At 39.1% G+C, this 22,624-nt stretch overlaps 1 protein-coding gene and 1 non-coding gene across 2 annotated transcripts in view; one reads left to right on the top strand and one right to left on the bottom strand.

Moving 5' to 3' along the window:
* C23H1orf116 (chromosome 23 C1orf116 homolog) overlaps positions 1 to 22,624 on the top strand; it is a 36,654-nt gene that overhangs the window by 5,174 nt on the left and 8,856 nt on the right.
* Positions 11,674 to 11,745, bottom strand: TRNAS-AGA. Its single transcript has one exon. It is a non-coding gene; the product is annotated as a tRNA-Ser (tRNA).

Below are 22,624 nucleotides of genomic sequence, written 5' to 3'. Positions count from 1 at the left end.
CTATACATGCCTCTAAATACCCAGACCTAACTTGCATATCTAGCTTATTCTTTCCATCTTGTGTAGGCATTAAAACATGAATGTTGCAAGTTATCCTAACTGAACAGTTTTCTATGTCCTTTTTGAAAAAGTTGAATGGGGAGTATACAGAATTAGCAGAGTGATGTTTTTTTTCTTTATGAATCAGGTGGCCTTCCTAAATTTTCATATATTAAGATTTTTATGTTCTTTCGTGTGTTGAGAACATGCGTTTGTTATTGTTTGCAGCACTTTAAAAATATGAAATAAAAGTTTACATGTCAGCCCTCTCCAGGGATCTTATCCAAGATATTAAAATGTAACTCTTGAGTTGCTAACAGTCAGCTCTTCTAAATCAACAGTTACCATCAGTGTATAGTGTATCCAGTGATACAATATGCTGGTGTTTGGTAACAGTAGAACTCGATTTCAGTAACTTAGAAGCACGCTTTGTCCCTAGCTTTCAAAATGTTACTTATTTCTGTAATGTGATTGTTTATTATTCATTGTACAGTGCGGTATTCAGATTTGTCCTTGTAGCACAAAGATGACCACTACAATTTTGAAAAGATTAGATCCTTAAAACTCTTCATTGTTTCTAAGCAAACTTATTTTAATGGAGCTGATTTTTGAGTCAGAGGTTTTAAAAGTATCACGTATACGCAACATCATTTTTAAGTGTAAAGTGAAACACTTGATTTGAATAAGCTAGTTTATTAACTAAAGATGTTTTCTTCTAAGAGTTGAGATATTTCAGCCAACTTAAAAATATTATTAAGACTTCCCTGACTGAAAGGGTGTTTTTTTTTTTCCATCTTCTCCAAAACTTAGCTGACATTTTGTTTACAGTGCTATGAATATTTGACTTTAAAGAAATTATTACATTGACACAGAATTGTGGGGTGCTGATTTGGGTCTTGGTTGATAGAGTTTAGAGATTGATAACCCTCCTGTTTTAGAGTAAAGGGAGATAGGGGCCAGAAAATGAGGTACCACGTAAACAAAAGAGATCCTCAAATGAGTGCATTCCTAATCCTGAATTAGGCTTTTCAGAAAATTTTTTAAGCAATGCCTTTGTGTCACCTTAACCCCCCTCGCCCATTTCTTGGCATAGAATGTAGCAAGGCCACAACTGAAAAGCTTGTCAGTAAAATATAAAACCACAAATATAAGCATTTTGCTATGATGCCTTTTTATACTTGTTTTTAAAATTACAAACCTACATCTAGGAGTTTAGGGATAGTGAAGATATGATTTAGTTAAGCTATAAGTAAATAAATTAACTTAAGAAAGGTTTACAATTTCTACTAAGATTACATGAGTCTGACTTCGTAACTAGTATAGGATACGTGGTTAGCTGTAGCCTATAATTTGCTTAAAAGGACCAGGGCACCTGCTTCTTGTCAGTTTCCCAGTTCACCTTGGTGCCATCATGACATAAGCTGTTTACAGGAAATATAATTTCCTTAGCGAAGAGTAATTTTTTTTCCTTTAAAAGGGTGTTGAATTAAGCTTAAAATATAGCTTGTCAAAAGGAATAGGGGGTAACAATAGTCCTATATTTCCTGTGTTAATGCAATAGAGGTTGAAATTCCTGGAGCAAAAAGAAACCCACCAAACCATCAAATTTAGAGCTTTAAAATATGACTTGAAAAGTAGTAAGGAAGGACAAAACAGAACCAAGTTCTGTTTCTCTTGGCGTAAGAATCTATTTTTTCCTTAATGAAAATGGACAGTGCTTTCTTGTTTTAAAAATATTCCTTTGTTTATTTGCGATCATTTTTTCAAAGTTAGTGCATTGCTGCTACCTGAGAGATGTCTAATTTCATTTTGTACAACTCATGTGATTTTGCCTTTGTCATTAAGATGCATTGATTTTATTTATGAGGTGTATAATTTTAAATACCTAAATGCTATTGTATGAAGTGACTTGTTTTGAAGGAATAAATGAAGTGAAAATATTGTTGTCTGAGCATATTTGGGGAAGGGCAGAGGGCCAGTGAACAGCTGCTACACTTCAAGTTACATATTTATTATCAAAAGCTGATAGACAACCACTTTGACTTGTGTGCCAATTTCTGCCAAGTCTCACGCTGTAGGTGGAAACTTAGTGACTTAGAAAGAAGAAACATTTTAGTTTCTCATGTCAAACACCAGAGGGTATCTGAAATTTCCCTTCTTTGACTCTTAATTTTCTGGTATGCAATCAGCTCCTGAAAGTTGTAATTCAGCGTCTGTTGCTGACAAATTGTCAAAGTGGAAAGGCTGCAAGTTCCCTTTCATTTATAATAGGCTGAGATCTCTGTGAACTTAGATCTGTTTGGAAGCTGCAACATCTCTCTGGGAGAATTTACTTGATAATTAATTGTTGACAATGTCAGCATTTAAACATTTGTTTGAAATGACACTGGGATTGTTGGAATTGGCCAGGTTTCTGCTAACTAAATTGAACTACTTTTATTTCCTTCTCATTGAAAGCTTTAAAAGTATGGAAATGGAACCATAATGCAATCTAATCAATTTGTGCACCAGGACAAAATATGTGTTTGGGAATTGGCATAAATCCACTCAAGCCAAACCTCATATGAAAAGGTTTGTAAGGAGTCTCATGTGGTTGTAGCTTGTTCAACAATTAACTGCACCCATAAAGCAATGCTTCGCAAACTGTTCATCACATTACCTGGCCACTTTTAGAAATGCAGATCGAGACAGAAATCAGAAATAAATGAGGCCAAAAATCTGTTACAACAAGCCCTCAAGGCAATGCTGATGCATGGTGGAAGTCAGAACCACAACTATGACCACAGTTACTTAAACGCATCAGTATCAACTTCCAGAGACCTCTGATGGCTTCTGTCAGCCCTACAGCCTTAGCCTCATGCAGTCTATCTTAACCCACTACTTAAGATAGTTATTAAAATTTACAGATAGTATAAATCCAGAGAGGGCTGATAGTACAATAAATGACAATTCAAAAACCTCAACAGGCTGAAAAACCCTAAAATCAAATACTCATAAATGTGAAGTCCTGCCCTCAAGTTCTAAACCCACTGTGTGAGTCCAGCAAGAATAAAACCTGGTTTCATAGTTGAGTTGACAAAGAAATAGCAATAGTACTTAACTATAATTCTGATCCCAACAGGGTGATGTGACTGGGGCTGAAGAAATAGTTGCATTTTAATTGTTAAATGAGCTTTAAAAAGAAGCAGCAGCAGCAGCAATAGTGTTAATGCATCCTGCTTTAATCACATTGCATAGGAAATATGGATGAGGATTTTGCCTGTAAAACGATGGGAAAACGAAGGTTTGATAGCTGTCATGTTCAGCTGAAGGAACTGTAGAAAGTACCCAGAGAAAAGGGATAACAGATTGATGGTGATGGCCAACTTCACATTTGGAAAAGTGTTATTTGAAAGATGAATTAGATTTATTCTCTGAGGCTCTATAGGAAGGAACTCTGACCAATAAGGGGTGAATATTACAAAGTAAAATTTACCTTAAAAACCTAACATAAATAGAAAAGAGGGTGCTTTTGAGTATTGCAGTGTAACTTCTGCCTTATGAAAAATAGAGCTACAAGTTATTATGCCCCTGACATCTTGAAAATTTTGTTTCAAATGCTAGTTGTGAAATGAATAATTAGAAAAAGAACTTCTTCCCCAGGAAAAAAAAAAAAAGTGAGTTTTTTAATTTTTCTTTTTCTCTTCCATCCATTAGTGTTTGGAAAGAAGTGGCTTGCACTCTTATTTAGTAATATGGTGGAGGCTGCAAAGTAGGGCTTCTATATTTGGGAGTAGTATATACTATGCTTATTTTATTGTATTTCTAAAACTAAAATGAGAGGTTCAAGAATAGAAAAGCCAGCATCTCAAATACTTCCTGTACTTTAAAAGTTTGTTCTGACTTGTCTTTGTCTCTATTGTGTTCATAGCTTTTGAGGGCATTTATCAGATAAAATTAAGTGCCAGGGTATCATGAACATATTTTCCCAAACTCATAAAAACTTTAGTAAGTTCTACATGTGTGATTTAAAAAATAATCAAGAATTCATGAGGAAACAGCTCTGAGAATAAATAGTCCTTTCTCTTTGCTTTAGTACCTGCCTCCCTCTTAACTGTTTCACTGCCTGTCATAAAATTCTTTCCTTACACCAAAAAGAGTTTTCTGAACTTACTATTTCTGTGTATTCAGTTGAAGGCCTTTATTAGTTAAGCTATTAGAGTAGGTGCCACAGTGACTTGGCCTTGCTCTAAAACCCTAATGATGGCCCTCTTAAATAATTGCAGTAGGCTGAAAGCTGTTAACTTGAAGTTGAAGCTTACTCAAGTCAAGTTCAAAATCAATGCTGAGTTTAAATACAAAATATAGAAAAAATTATTCCTGATAAGATCTTAAGTAGCTAATAAAGTAGAATATATAGACATAACTATAACTTAGTAAGTCCGACACAGCTCGTCCCCTCCCCAGTGTCGAGAGGGTTCGTGCTCACTCCTGGGGTGCAGCTCCTTGAGATCCCAACCCACAGTGAGTGTGGTTCACTAGCTCCCAACCATTAGGGATCCTGGACTCCAGTCTCTGATCCCTTGCTTCTGTGGAGCTACCAGAAGCATCCCGTAGCATCTCAGGCAACCATTCTGGAAGAGAGTAATGTCTCCAGAGGAAAAGTGGCCCCAAATGTTGTTTACATCACACCCGACCTCTATCCTCATCCTGATACAGGCCTGGCAATTCTTCAAATTCTTCACCACATTTTCGGCTCCCCACTACTTCTGCAAGGAGGGTTTATCTGAATTACCTAGTCCAGCATTACTGGAAATGGGGGTCCTCAGCAACACCTTTTTTATGATAATCAAGAAACAACTACCAAAAAATTGTTTTTTAAAAAAAAGATATAATCTTGGAAGTGGAAATATGAAGCAAATGATTTAATAACAATTTTATCATCAGCAATGGAGAAGGGGGAATAGTAAGAATTTGTTAGTATTTATTTAAAACTGTCCAGAAGTAAGAAGTACTTTATCAAGTAAGCATGAATGTCTAGCACAGTTCACTTCTATCCTGTTGGATATTTATATTGAATTAAATAGAAACTATGTCCTTTATCATTGAATGAGAATCATTTTTTAGAGTTTATTATGTGAGGTATTTCACAAAATTATCCATCCTAATTGTGTACAGAACTTTACAACTATAGAATTCCAAACTTCCATGATTTAACTACTTTGCATTGGGATTGATAATTAATTCTCTTATTAATTTTATTGGATTAAATTACTTCTCCCAGAGCTTGAATATTATGGAGTAAACCAACCTTTTTTTAAACCTACAAAACTAAGGAACAGACTTCGAATTATGTTGACTTTCTGCCAAAGTGACTCTTCCCATTAGACCCATCCTTTCACATCAAGCCTTATTTTTTTCACTCTTAATCTATAACAATGAAGACTGAGAAAATTATCTTGAATTTGGCTAGAACAGCTTAAGTCAGTTTATCTCAGATAAATTGTTAAGCAGTTTTTAAAAATTCTTGTACGATATGATATCAAATACCTCAGAATTACAAGGATAGTCATTCATTCAATACGCATTTGTGATTGTTAACGTTATTCTAGAAACTACCATGGATGCTGAGAATACATGGGATGGGTGAGGGGAAACAATGCTATAAAGGAACAGAAATAGAGATGCTATGAAGAGAATACTAGGGTTTGGAGAATCTTATCAAAAGTGATTAATCTGGGAAAGCCTTTTTGAGAAAGTGACATTTAAGCTGAAACCTGAAGCATTAATAGGAGTTAGTCCTAACTGATGAGTAAGAAGAACATTCCAAGTATAGGGTGTAACATTTGCAAACACTATGTTGCAGGAGGAAATGAAATATTTTCCAGGCGTTAGTGTGGAAATAGTGTGGTAAACAGGGAAAGAGGAACATGAAATGAAGTTTTTGAAGCAAGTATTCAGATTTACAACATCCATAAGCTATATTAAGCACTTACCCTAATTCATATGTACCACATTTTATTGGCTTTTTTATTTTGTATTTGTGTCCCCAAGTAGTTTGTCCATGAGGGCAGGGACTGGTTCTTTCTTATTACCATTGTATTCTCAGCACCTAATAAAGAATTGGACACATAGTAGGCATTCAATATTTATTTGAATGAATGAACATATAAATGAATGATGTTAATGTGTAATTTAGGAATATCCTAAGAGCATTGGGAGGACATTAAAGCATTTTAAAGAAGACATCAAATTTATGTTTCTCCACGTCATTTCAACTGCCCTGTAGGGAATGGATTAAGGGGTCAAGAATGGAAATGGAGGACCAGTTAGGAGGAGGCTACTGCCTCATATATATATGACATATATAAATGATGATGTAATAATTATGATAGCATCTTTGAGTGCTTACACTGTACATAGCATTTTCATTATGTCATGTAACCCTCACAATAACTCTATGGGATATATATTATTATTATCTTATGTATTTTGTAGATATGGTTACTTGGGATTAGAGAGATTTGATAACTTCTTTAAGGATGAAAAGCTAATAAATGGATGATAGCTTGGACTAGATAAACATTAACAGAAGAGGATAGTTTTAAGATATACTTTGGAGATAGGCTCTCCAGGACTTGGTGACATGAGGAGTAAGAGAGAGGGAAGCATCTAGAATATTTCTCAGGGTTTTTACTCAAGCCCCTGGTGAATGAAAGTGACATTTACTGACCCATGGACAAGGGAGAGGGAGAATATTTGGAAAGAATACAGAAAACAAGACTTTAGACATGTTAGGTTTAAGATGTTTCTGAATCATCTGAAAAGATATCATATAGACAACTATAGACTGGAAGTTCAAAAAATATGTCTAAATATTAAGATCTAAATTTTGGATTTCTTGAGCTATAAATAGTTAAAAGATAGAAGAGTGGAAGGGATCAACTAGAGAGAGTTTGTGAAGAGCAGAAGGCTCAGCACCAAACCACAGAGATAAAGGAAAAAGGACCAGCATTTAGAAGTCAGTTAAAGAAGAGCCACCAAAGATAACTGAGAATTATCAGAGGTGTGTGAGAATTTCATGTCATGAAATCCAAGAGAAAATAGTTATTTGAGAAACAGAACATGGTCAAACAATGTTGGATATTAGTCAGATGATATATGAAGATCAAGTTAGAGGAGGCTTAGAAGAGTCTGTAGAATTTGGCGACCTAGAGCTCACTGATGAACAAGAGCCATTTCAGGGAAATAGTGGAAAAGGAAGCCAGATGGATGTGGGTTGGGTTAAATGGGATGGCTCGTTAAAGATAACAAGTTCAACATACTCATATTCATATTATCATTCATATTCATTATTCATATTCATATTATCATTCCACTAAATGATAATAGAATTTTAAAAGGCATAAACTCCCAAAGATAGAGAGAAGCAAGATGGCGGAGTAGAAGGATGCTCGTAGCTCACCCTCTCCCACAAATACACCAACACTCACATCTACGGACCTACGCAGCCAACCAGAGCACCTGCTGAACTCTGACAGAACATCGCCCTTTTCTAAAGACAAAGATGCCAAAAATCTGGTAGGAAAAAAGAAAGAAGAAAAAGCAAAACAGTGTGGGACCGGTCCCACAGGGAGGGAGCAGCAAAGGAGGACTGGCACTCGTTCACTGGGCACCCTCCCCTCCAATGGAGAGGCCAGCAGGACGGAGGGGGAGCCTCGGAGGCTCAGATCTGTCCCAAGCACACCTTGACTGACAGAACTGAGGTAAACGGGCACAAAGGGTCCCCGCGACACCCAGCCTGAGACGCAAGCCCGCAGCTGGGGCCGAGACGGGCCACCCGAGCCGGGCGGAGAATGGGGGCGGCTGCACTGAGGCAGCCTCGGGGGACTGCAGGGGGCTGTGTGCCATGGCTGGGAGGGGATACAGAGCGGAACAACCTCGGTCCCCCATAAATTGCGAAAAAAGCAAAGCAACATGGCTGGTGTGCCCTGAGGGGCGGGGCGCTGTACCCCTTGTCTCCTCAGACCTTCGCTGCCATTACTGGCGCTTCTCGCGAGAAGAGAGGCGGGGCGCAACTGCAGCCGCCACCTCCTCCTGTGCGAGCGCCCGGGCGGGGGCAGGGCCGAGCCCTGAATCCACACCCGGGGCTCCGCAACCTCCTAGGCAGGACTGAGACTTGTCTACAGCCCAAGGAAGATAGGATCTTTCTGCCCTGGCACCTCAGAGAACTTGTGCCTCCAAGACAAACAAGGAGCTGAGATTTGGCAAGAAGCAGGAGCCAGGCCCTTCTGCGGTCTCCCCAAGCCCACCTTCAGAGCGCCAACCCTAGGCGGAGTGGGCAGCTGCACAGAGCAGCTGAGCAACCAGCACAGGGAAAGGGCGGGCGGCAACCCATCTTCCTGGCAGGAATGCAGCACCTGACCACGGTGCTGGGAGGGAGCACAATCCTCCCACCTGTCTCCCCCTGAGCGCAGCATCCGACCGCAGCATTGGGAGGGGGAGAGACCCGCCCACCCACTGGGTAAGAGCTCAGCTCCTGACCCAGTGTTAGGAGGGGGCGCGATCTGCTAGCCGACAGCCACTGGGAGCAGCACAGATGAGGGCACCAACAGAGGGCCTCTGGAAACAGCAAGCTGAGTAGGTGAAACAGGATGAAGACACAAAGACCTCTCAATAAAATCATTAAGAGCACATCACCTCCAGGAGAACTAGATAACTGATACTCCTTAAGCCACAGTGCCAGAGAGATAAGAGCAATATGAAGAAGCAATTAAAAGATCAAGAGAAATCCCCTGAAAGCACGATCAAGGAAATACATATTGATAGCCTACTAGATCAAGATTTCAAAAAAGGAGTGATCAAAGTACTGAAGGAACTAAAAGAAATAGTGTTTAGAGATATAAAATATGTCAAAAATGAAATAGAAGCTGTAAAGAAGAACCAAGTAGAATTAGTAAACTCATTTGCTGAGATGAGAGCTGACCTAAAGGCTGTGCAAAGCAGACTAGGTAATGCAGAGGAACGAATAAGTGACCAAGAAGACAGGACAACAGAAAGCACCCAATCAGAACAGCTGAGAGAAAAACAAATAAAAAACAATGAAAACAATATTAGGAACCTATGAGATAATATAAAGTGTGCCAATCTACACATAATAGGGATTCCATATGGGGAAGCAAGAACAAAGGGGATTGAAAAGGTTTTGAAGAAATCATGACTGAAAACTTCCCAAACCTAAAGGAATCAGATATCCAAGTAAAGGAGGCTCAGAGGGTTCCAAACAGGAAGAATCCAAACAGACCCACACCAAGACATATCATAATCAAGATGGCCAGAGTCAAGGATAAAGAAATGATCCTAAAGACAGCAAGAGAAAAACAAAGAGTGAGTTACAAGGGAACCCCCATAAGGCTCTCAGCTGATTTCTCTACACAAACACTACAGGCCAGAAGGGAGTGGCAAGATATATTCAAAGTCCTGAAAGGAAAAAAGATGCAGCCTAGGATACTCTATCCAGCAAGGCTATCCTTTAGAATAGGAGAGATAAAGAACTTCACAGACAAGCAAAAATTAAAAGAGTTTAGCAACACTAAACCCATGCTAAAAGAAATATTGACAGGTTTACTCTAAATAGAAAAGAAGCAGCATGCTACAAAAATGAGAAACTCATAACTGGAAAGGAGATAACTGCCATGAATTGCAAAAGAATAAACACAAAATTGTAAAATAAGACATCTAAATCAGTAAGAGTGGGAGAGGGAAGCAAGGAAAGCCACTGTGGAAAACAGTATGGAGATTCCTCAAAAGACTAGGAATAGACTTACCATGTGACCCAGTAATCCCACTCCTAGGCATATATCCAGAAGGAACCCTACTTCAAAATGGCACTGGCACCCCAATATTCATAGCAGCAATATTTACAATAGCCAAGATATGGAAGCAGCCTAGATGTCCATCAACAGATGACTGAATAAATAAGAAGTGGTATATTTATACGATGGAATACTATTCAGCCACAAAAACCGACAACAAAATGCCATTTGCAGCAACATGGATGTTCCTGGAGAATGTCATTCTAAGTGAAGTAAGCAAGAAAGAGAAAGAAAAATACCATATGAGATTGCTCATATGAGGAATCTAAAAAAAAAAAAAAAAAAAGGCATAAATACAAAACAGAAACATACTCATAGACATAGAATACAAACTTATGGTTGCCAAGGGGGTGGGAAGGGACAGACTAGGATTTTAAAATGCAGAATAGATAAACAAGATTATACTGTATAGCACAGGGAAATATAAACAAGATCTTGTGGTAGCTCACAGAGAAAAAAATGTGACAGTGAATATATGCATGTTCATGTATAACTGAAAAATTGTGCTCTACACTGGAATTTGACACAACATTGTGAAATTATTACAAATTAATAAAAAATGTTAAAATAAATAAATAAATAAATAAATAAATAAATAAATAAATAAATAACTCCCTCCCAAGGATAATGAGATGGTAAGGGTAATAATAGCAACAAAATTTTGGAAGCTAGCCAGGAGTTGGATAAGTGATAACCGACCTAGCAGATTTGAAAAAGCTGAATACTAAGCCAGCAACCCCTTTTCTGTGGAGCTCCCCCAAAATTCAAAAACTGGTGGTGTTAATACCTCTGGAAACAGGGATGGAAAAAAACATGAAAATGGAAAATCTGTAGATAAACAACAAATTTATACTGCAAAGCACATGGAACTATATTCAGTATCTTGTAGTAACTTATGGTGAAAAAGAATACGAAAACGAATATATGTATGTTCCTATATGACTGGAGCATTGTGTTGTACACCAGAAATTGACATAACTTGTAAACTGACCATACTTAAATAAAAAAAATTTTTAATGGAAAATCTGGTTAAGAAACAGACCTCTCAGATCTCCCCTCCCTCACTGAGCAACTTAGAGCTTGTTACAACCTCTTTCAGGTGAGGATAGAACAAAGGGTGTCTGTACTGAAACTAAGAGGATAAAGTGATGTTTCATTATTTTTTATGGCTGAGTAGTATTCGTGTGTGTGTGTGTGTGTGTGTGTGTGTGTGTGTGTGTGTGTGTGTGTGTGTGATATATATATATATATCACATCTTCTTTATCCATTTGTCTGTTGATGGACACTTGGGTTGCTTTCATATCTTGGATATTGTAAATGATTGGGGTTCATATATATTTTCAAATTAGTGTTTTTATTTTTTACTGATATATACCCAGGAGTGGAATTGCTGAATCATATGCTCGTGCTATTTTTAGTTCTTTGAGGAACCTCCATACTGTTTTCCATAGTAGCTATACCAATTTGCATTCTCATCAACAGTGTGCAAGGGTTCCATTTTCTCCAAATCCTTGCCAACATTTGTTGTTTGTGGTCCTTTTGATGATAGCCATTCTGACAGGTGTGAGATGACATCTCAGCTGTTTGGATTTGCATTCCTCTAATAAGTAGCAACGCTGAGCATCTTTTCACATGCCTATTAGCCATCTACCTGCATGTCTTCTTTGGAAAAAATGTCTATTCAGGTCTTCCACTCATTTTGTTTCTTTTTAAATTTATTTATTGTTTAACTCTCTTTGTGGAGGAGGTAATGAGGTTTAGTTATTTATTATTTTTCAGTGGAGGTGCTGGGAATTGAACCCAGGACCTCGTGCATTCTAGGCATGCACTCTGCCACTGAGCTATACCCTCCCCCCTTCTGGCCATTTTGTGATTGAGTTGTTTGTATTTATGATATCGAGCTGTATGGGCTGTTTATATGTTTTGGATATTAACTCCTTGCCTGTCATATCATTTGTGAATATTTTCTCCCATTCCCTAGGTTGTCTTTTTGTTTTGTTGATGGTTTCCTGTGCTGTGCAAAAGCTTTTAAGTTTAAAGGAAACAGACAGATACAGAAAACAAACTAGTGGTTATGAGTGGGGAAAGGGAACAGAAGATAGGCAAGATAGGGGTAGGGGATAAAGAGGTACAAACTATTACGTGAAAAATAAATAAACTATGAGGATATATTGTGCAACACAGGGAATATAGCCAGTATTTTATAATAATTATAAGTGGAATTTAACCTTAAAAATATCACAAATCACTATGTTGTACACCTGTAACTTATATAATATTGTACACCAACTATATTTCAATTTTCTAAAAAGCTTTTAAGTTTGAGTACTATTTGTTTATTTTTGCTTTTATTTCGTTTCCCTTAGGAGACAAATCCAAAAAAAAAAAAAATATTGCTACGTTTTATGCCAAGGAGTGTTCTGCCTATGTTCTCTTCTAGGAGTTTTATGGTTTCAGGTCTTACATTTAGGTCTTTAATCCATTTTGAGTTTACTTCTGTATATAGTGTGAGGTAATGTTCTAATCTCATTCTTTTATATGTAGCTGTCCAGTTTTCCCTGCACTACTTATTGGAGAGATCTTTTCTCCATTGTATATTCTGCCTACTTTGTCATAGATTACCTGACTATAGTTGTGTGGGTTTATTTCTGGACTCTCTATCCTGTTTCATTGATCTATGTGTCTCTTATTGTGCCAGTGCCCTGCTGTTTTTATTACTGTAGCTTAGTTGTATAGTCTGAAGTCAGGGAGGGTGATATCTCCAGCTTTGTTCTCTTTTTTCTCAAGATTGCTTTGGCAACTTGGCATCTTTCATGGTTCTATACGGATTTTAGGATTATTTGTTCTAGTTCTGGGAAAATGTCATGGATATTTTGATAGGGATTGCATTAAATCTCTAGTTTAATGGGTACTGTGGACGTTTTAAGAATATCAATTCTTCCAACCCACAGAACACAGACTATCTTTCTATTTCTTTATATTCTCTTCAATTTCCTTCATCAGTGTTTTAGAGTTTTCAAAGTATGAGTCTTTTATCTTCTTGGTTAAGTTATTCCTGGGTATTTTATTCTTTTTGATGTAATTTTAAATGGGATTGGGTTTTTATTTTCTCTTTCTGATATTTCATTATTAGTGTATAGAATCAACAGATTTCTGTATATTAATATTAAATCCTGCAACATTACTGAATTCATTTGTTAGTTCTAATAGCTTTTTGGTGGAGACTTTAGGGTTTTTTATATCTTGTATCATTTCACCTGCAAATATTGACAGTTATACTTCTCTCAATTTGGATGCTTTTTTTTTTTTTTTTTTTTTTTTCTTGTTTGATTGCTGTGGCTAGGACTTCCATTGCTATGTTAAATAGAAGTGGTGTGAATGGGCATCCTTGTATTTTTCCTGAAATTAGAGGAAAGGCTTTCAGCTTTTCACTGTTGAGTATGATGTTAGCTGTGCTTTTGTCCTAAATGGCATTTATAATGTTGAAATATGTTCCCTCTATCTCAACTTTTGATGACAGTTTTTATCATAAATGGATGTTGCATTTTGTCAAACGATTTTCTGCATCTGTTGAGATGATCATGTGATTTTTATTCTTCCTTTTATTAATGTGGTGCATCTCATTGATTGATTTGTGAATACTGAACTATCCTTGTGACCCTGGAATAAATCCCACTTGATCATGGTGTATGACCATTTTTATATATTGTCAGATTTGGTTTGCTAATATTTTGTTGAGGATTTTTGCATCTGTATTCATCAGACATATTGGTCTGTAATTTTCTTTTCTTGTAGTATCTTTGTCTGGTTTTGGTATCAGGCTAATGGTGGCCTTGTAGAATGACTTTGGGAATGTTCCATCCTCTTCAATTTTTTGGAATAGTTTGGAATAGAAGAATAGGTATTAGCTCTTCCTTATATGTTTGGTAGAATTTCCCATGAAGCCATCTGGTCCTGGACATTTGTTTGCTGGGAGTTTTTTTAAATTACAAATTCAGTTTCAGTACTAGTGCTTAGTCTGTTCAAATTGTCTGTTTCTCCTTGATTCAGTCTTGGCATATTGTATGTTTCTAGAAATTTGTCCATTTCTTCTAGGTTGTCCAATTTGTTGGCATATTTGTAGTATTCTCTTATGGTTTTTTATATCTCTGTAGTTGTTATTTTTCCACTTTCCTTTATTATTTAGGTCCTCTCTCTTTTCTTCTTGGTGAGCCTGGCTAGAGGGTTATCAACTTTATCTTTTTAAAAATTCAGCTTTTGGTTTTATTGATTTTTTTTTTTTTGGTCTCTATTTTATTTCCTCTCTGATTTTTATTATTTCCTACCTTCTCTTGAATTTAGGCTCTGCTTGTTCTTCTTGTTCTTCTATTTCTAATTCCTTTAGATAGTAAACTAGGTTGTTTATTTGAGATTTTTCTTGTTTCTTGAGGAAGGTCTGTACTGCTATGAACTTCCTTTTTAGAACAGATTTTGCTGCATCCCAGAGATTTTGGAAAGTTGTTCTTCCATTTTCATTTGTCTCAAGGTATTTTCTGACTCCTCTTTGATATCTCCATTGACCCACTGTTTTTTAGTAGCATGTTGTTTAGTTTCCACGCAATTATTTTTTTTTCTCATTTCTCTTCCTGTAATTGATTTTTAGTTTCATACCAAAGTATGTTTATACTTTGTTTTAAAGTCTGTTTTGTCTGATATGAATATTGCTGTCCCTGCTTTTTTGTCATTTCTGTTTGCATGAAATATTTTTTTCAATCCTCTTTCAGTTGGTGTTTGTCTTTATCTCTGAAATGAGTCTCTAGTAGGCAGCATACAGATGGGTCTTTTTTTTTTAAATCCAATCCACCACCCTATGTCTTTTGATTGAAGCATTTAGCCCACTAATATTTTATTAATAGCTATGTATCTCAACAAGAGATGTTAGTGGTCTGAAGGAATCCAATGATAACAAATCAAAAACAAGAGCAGGAAATGCTGACATGTGGAGCAGAAGGTAAAGTTGACATTTCTGGGAACTGAGACACTAGCAGACAGGAGGGAAATGGTTACAGTCTAATCCATTTGTCTTGCTTATAATTGTTGTCATAGTGTAAGTGTGTATTCCATGGACCTGCGTACTGCCACTAATGAATAAAATAAATATTAATATATTATACTCGTAATATCCTTAATGCAAATTCTATGAAGAGTGTTCCAAGAAATAACAAGTTTGAGAAGCAAAATAAATTCTTATATTAGCAATTTCACCAAAGGATTCTGTGTAGAGCTATTAGCTTGCTGGGAGATCCAAATATTATCCATTAATGTTACCTAGCATTTTCTAGTATTGAATATTTGCTATAAGTTACAGTTTTTTATGAGTACTATTAAACCTGATATTTCTTATTTATTATATAATTTTGACATTGAAATCTATAATGATAAATAAAGAACACAAATGATGTTAGAAGCAGTTTAAGAAAGACAAGGAAATAAGTCAGCCCATTGCCAGATATGTTTTAAATTATTGCAATGTTAGTTTGGGGCCTTCACAGCATCTCAGATATAGATATATATTATATAGATATATATAAATATATTCACAACATCAAAAGGTCAAAAACTTCTGCAAAAACCCTGATGAGACAATGCCTCTTACTTCTAAGAGCAATAAGTAGTTTAATAGTAATGTCAAAGGACAAGATTTAGGGGAAAATAAGCAAAACTGTAGCAGTAGATGGATTGTCTACCAACACTATCTCAAAAAAAAAAATGAGTATTTTAAGACAAGTTTCTTAAGTAAAGGACTTCAGTTTCCCAAAAGTTTATCATCAGTTTTGACATAAATATATAACTACTATAATACAATAGAAGAGTTATACACAGAAAAATCTGATGCCCTTCACAAATTCAAATTTTGTAGGGAGAGAAGGAGGACAGTTACATCCCAGTGGGTTAAATCTACAGATATGTACATTGTGTTGAGATTACAATGAAGCAACATCTAACATCCTGTTCCAAAAGAAGGTGATGCTGGGCTGAACCTTGAAGGAAGGCTAAGAATAAGCCAGGAGGACAGGGTGGGAGTGGGTCCAAGCAAAGGGTACAGCATGTGCAAAGGCCCAGGAGTATGAAAACATGACAATTTCAGAAAAAATTAGATGTGACCATAGTAAATAATATATGATGAATATGTGGCAGGAAAAGCATGCAGGATCAGCTCAGGAAGGTCTTATTATGTTATATTGGGACTTTGAATTTCATCCAGAATGCTATGAAAATGCCTCAAAGTATTTTAAGAGGAATGACAATTCAGATGTGCATTTATAGAGTGAAAGATATGAAATGAGGAATTTCCGAAGTCTCTTCCATCTTTAATGGCTCATGATTCCACAAAGAGTGAAGACCTGATCCAGAGCAGAGAGGGTGAAGAGCTGGAAACAGGAGAGTGAGCTCACAGGAGACATGGGAGGATTGCTGTGAATTACTGAGTCTGAGTGAGGATAGGTGTGATGGTGTAATTAGCTGGCATGGGATGAATCTGAGTGAGGGATGGGTGTGATGGTGTAATTAGCTGGCATGGGATACAGGAGAGAGGACAGGTTTGAGGGGTAGTGGTAAGACCAGTTCAATTTCCAACAGGTTAAGATTTGGCATTTCTTACAAAACTCACTAAGGCTACTAGGTGATCTCATCCCTCAAACTTTCTTTAGCACCAGGAGGGAAAAGACTGCTGAAATCCTCCAAATTCCCATGGAAAGTAGGCCAAAGAAACACTGCTCTCAAAACAGATAGGAAGGAAAATAAGAAGCTACTCCCAGCAACTACTGAACGATTAGGTAATTTCAGAACTCCTTCATCCAAACCCACTTAATTACACCCTTTAGTATCCAATTATTTTAGGCTTAACACTAATAACAGTTTGGTGAGAACTTGGTGATCTATTTGATGTCTTAATCCGGCCTATCAATTCCACGGTTTGTAGCCAAATTATAATCACCCTTATCTGCATTCTTTCCCTTTAAAGCAAGTTCTTGCTACTACTTGAGGAATAAAACCTTCCCTCTCCCCAATACATTCGACATACACTCAGAGACCCAGCATCGAGTGTCATGCCCAATGCCACGAACACAGTGGGTACCCAGTGTGTCCTAGGGTTGCTGATAATACATGTTGGAAATAACTTCACTTCTCCCTTGGAGAGGAAAAGGAGAAAAAAGATGCTGCTAGAATGTGACCGTAATGTGGATAAACAAGTACCGGGAATGGTTAGAATGGAAGTCCACTCTGTTTTGCAGAGACTCCAACTTTGTAAGCAGCCCAAAGAGGACAGGTTGACCAATGACTGTTTTGGTTTTAAGGTGGGGTGTGTGTATGTGTGTGTGTGTGTGTAGGGGAAATGTGATGCCTCAATGGGAAAACTGTACTGAGAAAGGAAATGTTTCTGATAGTCGAGGAGATGACCACACTGCACCAGCACGCAAGGATGGAGATGCAGTGAGGACACAGATGAGTCAGGTGAGCTGGACTGTAATTAGATTCCACAGTCAGATCATCGAATAGGAATTCATATACAAAGAGCAACACACATTCCTCCTCAAATGATGACCTGCATCAGCCAGGGAGGCTTAGTCTGTCAGGTGTTTCTGACTTTAGAAATTCTCTCTTTCCCCTGGTCCAGGTCCCTTTCCCAATTCTCTTGGAATCTTAGACACTTGGTATTTTCCCAAGCCCCAAAACAAAGAAAGCAAAGCAAAAACAAGCAAGATTCCAAGGAAAACATTTAAAGATATGGAGTATGAAAACCAGCAAATTCAGAATAGTGATTTATCTCAGCTGGGGTGTATGTCTGGCTTGAGGAGGCAGGGGGGACAGGGGAACAAAATTTGTAAGCAACTTCAACTGTAATGTTAAAGTCCTTTTTCTTGAACTGGGTGTTAGGTACAGTGATGTTTATTATGCCATGGTATCTGAAATATTTCATAATTTTTAAAAAATGTTAAAAAATGGAAAGAGAGGAACAGAAAGATCACTTTGTCTGTGTCCCTACTCCTACCGGGGAGAAGAGAGAGGCCCATTATTATTATCATTTTATTATAAACTGAAAAACCGTTCATAAAATGCACCTACTCTCATCTTTGAGGCTAATGCTCATAAGTCAATTCATTTTTTAGCAAACGTTCAAATCACACACCTATGAAGCTGGATCAGCTTCAGTGGCTCCATCCATGGGTGTAACTCTAGTTGCACTGAACTTCTGATTTGGAGATGCCCTTCCTGTTGTGTTGGTATTATGACATCATACATGTTTGAATGACACATCAGGAAGAGAGGTCATCATCCTTAGGTGCTCAGTCAGCTCTGTTACTCACTTGCTGCTGCCAGAGTACTGAGTTATCCCAGGCTTCCTTGAACCTCGTTTCTCCTCACTAGTCCTGCCCTACGTCTTCTGTACCTCAGCCCCATGATCGTTGCTCTTCTGCAATGATCATATTGCAGAGATCACAAGAGAAAAGATAAAAGCCATGCGTCATCTTGTTATATAAGACATGAATAGCTACAGGAAAGAAATGAGACAAGAAAGGATGAATCTAGATGCCATCAATAGACTTGCACATTATCTGTGTATTTCATCTTTCCTACTTGGGATTATGTCCAAAATAGAGGCTGACACATCTTACCAATACACGGCAAGCCTGAGGCTGTCCTGTCTGAGTTGAAATCCCTGCTCTGCCACATCCTAGCTACATGATCTTGAGCCAGTTATTTAACCACCTTGTAAATTTTGTGTATTAATAGTGCCCACCTTTTGAAGTTCAAATAAGGATTAAATGAAGTGATGCATGAAAATGCTTAGCACAGCACAATTTACCTAGTGCACAGCAAGGGCTTAATCAACTTTGACAGTTACTACGTGCATTGATTTTAATTTTTCCTCCTGCCCTTTTGGTATCGAGGATAACTTATATCCAGGAAAAACCAGCTTCCAGGCAAAAGGCGTATCTGGTGAAAGTAGCTTCTGTGCCTGGAGGAAGGCTTCCTCTGAAAGCAGTGGGTTCTTTCACATGCTCTTTTCTCCCTACTCTCTTCCAGTTGTTTTAACTACAGGTGCCAAAAATCCGCCCATGGAAGGAGACAGGAGTTGCTAAACTGGTTGGTAGCTTGTTTTGTTTTGATTTCTTAATATGCATTGTTACATTCTATGCACAGCTAAAAGAGACCAGAGACCCAAAGGACAGTGAGCGTGTTCCCTCCTTCCAGGCTGTCCTGTCACTTTTTTCATCAGAAAAGGAATCTCTTGGGGGGGGGGGGAATAATTTTATTTCCCCCAGAAATAAATGAGGCCAAGAAGGTCATTGGCAAACCGTGGCGCATGATGTCTGAGCTTTGGTACCCCTACCCTCAGACGCCTCCCTCCGCAGTCCTGAGTGCAGCTGCTGCTACGAAAAGGCCTGAGGATGAAAGCGCTTCTGGAAGACAAGCAAGTTAGTAGCAACACTGCCCACAAAGCATTTTAACTTGGAGAGTTCAGGGCAATACTTAGTTTCCAGAGGAAGAGAGCCGTTCTAGATAGAAAACCAAGTTTCAAACAGACACCCGGGAAAGCATACTGCCCAGCGGACTGTGTTTCTTCGTATCACGATTTTAAAATAATAATAACTTAAAAAATAATATGTTTTTGCCTACTCCCCCCCCTCTCCCCTCTCCTTTCTCCCAGTCTCAGCCCTCCTCCTTCCAGCCCTCCTGTATTTTTAAGAACTCTTTAATGGCTCTCAAAGAGGGAAGGCGAGGGCAAGAGGAGATTGGCTAAGTGAGAGCAGCGCGGCCCTCCCCCGGCCCCTCCCACGCCCTCCCCGGGGAAACAGCTGGACTGAGAAGGAGAGGGTGGGAGGGAAGGCTGGGATTGGCCGAGAGTCTGTGGCAGGGTGGGGCAAGGCAGCACAGATGAAGCATTTACCTGTCTAGGTAAGTCAGGAAGAGGTCAAAAGAAGAAAGCAGTAAGAGGCAGGTGAAGCGGTCTCTGCCTCTGTCTGTGCCCTTTGAAATATAAGGGTATTTCTTTCTTCTCTTCAGCCCCCCACGCAGTGAAGGTGAGTTAATTACTAACCAACTATTGCTTCTTCTACAGCAAGGGGTCGGGGGAGGCTTTGTGGGAAGTCTGGGTTAGAATTGTGGGGAGCCCTTCATACCCCAGCTCGGAGGCTTTCCTCTCTGTTCCTCAACTCTCTGGAGTCCAGTATGTGATCAGAGTGGGTTGGTAGCTTCCTGAGATTGCAGTGTTTTTGTGGAGAACAGGGCCGAGACACATTTTTTTTTCATCTGCCTATTTAGGTTGGATAAGCATATTGTGTAGGCAACGAGAAAAGAAAACAGGTGTGTTTTAGAAATTTCTGTCTCTGAACTATTGAAACTGAGTTGTGATTTTGGAGGAGAATCGTTGGAATAGAGGGATTCAAAACAGGGGATTGCCCAGAGGAGAAAAGTGCCTTGGTTTTCCATTGCATTTCTAACTGGAAATTTCCCCATGGCTTTATCAACTCAACGTCTATCTCTATTTAAATAAAGGGTGCCGTGTGTGTGTGTGTGTGTGTTCAATAATGGTGATCATAATGGAGCTCTTTGTGGACAGGTGTATAAGGCATGAGCCAGGCTAAGTTGCTTGTAAGGGGGTGTGAGGTTTGGTTATATTGAGAAAACTCTAACTCAGGCTACCCGCTCATCTTTGGAAAACTCACAGATAATGTAGTTGCAAAGTTGAACCTATTTTAGTTGAACTTAATTAATTTTCCAACTTGTGCCTGTTAACAGACGCAGGGACTGGCAAGCAGAAAGCTACTCAGCTGTGCCGGGGCCTCACCCACATGACTATTTCACGGCAGCATGTTGAGTCTAGTAGGAATTCCGAGTGGGGCTCAGGTCAGGGCAGTGTGGCGGAGTCTGGAGAGGAGAACCAGATCAGTGCAGTGGTTCTGCTCTCTGTTCCTTCAGGTGTCCCAGTTGGCAGTGTCCCTGCACAAGGCAGTTGGATGTAGAAGTCAAGTCAGAGCAGCAAGTCAGCTCTCCATCATCCAGCTTGTGAGGGTCAACATGCTGGTCCCTAACTTCACCCCTTTTCCTTCTGCTTCAGAAAAGAGGGAAGACTCACTGTCTGGCTCCCAGGACCTGGCACCCCAGCCCTAAGCGAATATATATTGGGTGTCCAGTCGTGGCAACTGGAGCTTTAGGCTTTAGCTCAGCCCCACACCACAAAACCAGCCCACCAAGCTCACTGACTGAGGGCTGCCGGAGGTGGTGACCTTGTCAGCAACAAAGATAACCTACAGCATCATGCAAAGCTCTTCTGCATAGGGACTATTTCTGCCCACCCTCTCCCTCAAACCCATCGGTAATAGAGGAGATTAGAACATTGCCTAGGTAGGGGGGAGAGTATAACTCAGTCGTAGAATGCGTGCTTAGCATGCAAGAGGTCCTGGGTTCAATCCCCAGTACCTCCATTAAAATAAATAAATGTTTAAAAAATTAAAAAAAAAGAAAAAAGAATGTTGCTTAAACACACATCAAAACTTGCCCATGTGCTCATGGAGAATGATCTGTGTTCCTGACATTTGTCTTAGGATGTCCTCCAGCTCAAGGCACATTTCTGGGTGGTCAGCAAAAAGCAGAGCCATCTGGCCTAAGAGAAACAGGAGACCTCTTTGACCACTGAGGGAGAGAGGCTGAACTCTTGGAAGTTACTGGGGTGGGCTCACGGAAGGAGGGCAACAAGGGAGTCGTGGGTCTGTTCAGAAGGTACAAAGGAGCCACACTGGAGTGGGGCTGGAGCCCTCTCCCCTCCCCACCCTCTCCAGATGCCAGAATGCCACATGTCATGTATTTACTCTCCTCCGAGGCTGGGCTGGTTTCAGTGAGTAGTTAATATTTAATGGGCCTTTGCCTGGGTGGCCTTGATGTAGGCTGCGCACACTTCTTAGCCCATTCCACCCCTCCTCAAGTCGCCTAAAGAGGTCAAAGGTTAAAAGATACCAGACTCTCACCTTGAGTGTTTTGCTCATTGCTCAGGCTTCTTATCAAGTAGAAATGCCTAGGGTTTCGATGGCCGTCCTGAGATAGTCCCCAAGTTTCAAGGTTGTAAAGTCGGTGGAAGGAAATGCAGCATCTATTTCGGGTCCAACAGATGAAGGAATTGGGGAGGGGCAGGTGGGAAGAAGAGAAGACGTTTTCAGGATTCAAACTTTTGAGGTCAGAACACTAGGTATGGAGGTGAGGCATGAGCACCTTAGGGCTCATCCAGCTTCAGTCTCAGATTCAGATTCGTCTCTGCAGCGCTAATGTCCTGCCGATGACACGAGCTTCAGTGGCGTTTGGTGGGATTTCTTTACTCTGTTGAGACAAAAATCTGGCCTGGAAACATAGAGCTGACAGAGAAGGGTGATCTTAGGGCTTTCAGTGTTTAATCAGGGATGGCCAGTGGTCCTTCTTTAGGGACATGGCTGTCTTGCATCCGGACAGTCTCTGAGATGCCCTCTAGAGGGGCCGCGATCCACAGGCTGCCCCGCTGATGCAGTTACAGAGCATTCCCTACTTCCCTTAGGAAGGGGAAGTAGAAAGAGCCCCAGCTTTCTCATCTGTCAAATGGGGAAAATGTCACATCTTGCCTAAGGCATCAGGTTATTTTAAAGACCTAATTAGCATCTCTAAAAGCACATTGTAATCTATACCCTGCTATGTTTTTTGAAGCAACGCTATTCATATT

Source organism: Camelus ferus, chromosome 23 (assembly GCF_009834535.1).
Source record: "Camelus ferus isolate YT-003-E chromosome 23, BCGSAC_Cfer_1.0, whole genome shotgun sequence".
Classification (NCBI taxonomy): Eukaryota; Metazoa; Chordata; class Mammalia; order Artiodactyla; family Camelidae; genus Camelus; species Camelus ferus.
The sequence above is the reverse complement of the archived record's forward strand: the minus strand, read 5'-3'. Positions and strand labels throughout refer to the sequence as shown.